This window comes from Chiloscyllium plagiosum, unplaced genomic scaffold (assembly GCF_004010195.1).
Source record: "Chiloscyllium plagiosum isolate BGI_BamShark_2017 unplaced genomic scaffold, ASM401019v2 scaf_56987, whole genome shotgun sequence".
Classification (NCBI taxonomy): domain Eukaryota; kingdom Metazoa; phylum Chordata; class Chondrichthyes; order Orectolobiformes; family Hemiscylliidae; genus Chiloscyllium; species Chiloscyllium plagiosum.
Genome location: NW_025134658.1, coordinates 333 through 1174, shown reverse-complemented (window position 1 = coordinate 1174; position 842 = coordinate 333). Strand labels below are relative to the sequence as shown.

General features: G+C 39.7%; 1 non-coding gene across 1 annotated transcript; it reads left to right on the top strand.

The window, feature by feature from the left end:
* The first annotated feature begins 484 nt into the window (after positions 1–484).
* Positions 485–566, top strand: trnas-uga. The gene has a single exon. It is a non-coding gene; the product is annotated as a tRNA-Ser (tRNA).
* The last annotated feature ends 276 nt before the right edge of the window (positions 567–842 follow it).

The window sequence follows — 842 nt, the reverse complement described above, 5'->3', positions numbered from 1 at the left end:
CTTCCTCTCTTGTGCTCACAAGTTCATTGCCTGGTGTCAGAACTTACGGATTAGTTGCTGGATCCATTCCTGTAAATTGGTTCTGCATTCTTTCTAATTCCGATTTTTTTTTACGAATGTAGCTAGTGTTTATGGACTTAGCATCAATTTTTCTAATACCATATTTCAATGAATATTAAAACACAACAGCATAGCTAATTTGGCACCAGATGATGAGCAATTGAGTCAAATTTGATCGGACGCAGTGAGACAATGATCCTCTCTTCGTGTGGTGTACCTCCGTGACTCTATAATTCGACGAAGAATCATTCCCACAACTTCAGCTGTGTCCGAATCTAGTTTGCGGTGAAAGCCTGTCAATCTTTTAAGGTAACGTTCGTCTGGGTCTCTGCAAAGGATTTGGCGAAATTTTGGGTCTTGACAATTTGTTCTTCCAACAAATAAATTCAGTTGTTTTACTATGAAAATTGATAAGCTTGTCACAGCTGTGATGGCCGAGAGGTTAAGCCGTTGGATTTGAAATCCACTGGGGTCTACCTGCGCAGGTTCGAATCCTGTTCACAGCGTAGATACCTTTAAAAGTCATGAATTCCTTTGCAGGATTTGGATTTCGTGGAGCTTGAGCTTTGCATTCAATCGAAAGTAAATTTTCAACTGTGAAGAATCCGAAGTAATTTCAAGACTGACTCAGTCATCTAATTGTATAAATTATCTGTCGAGACACAAAAAGCCACCAACTTCCAATACGAATCAGTTTCAACACGTTTGTCGAACTATCGTGAAGTTTGGATGTTCGGGGGTGGGTGGAATTAAGCAAAACAAGAAGCAATGCAATACACTTA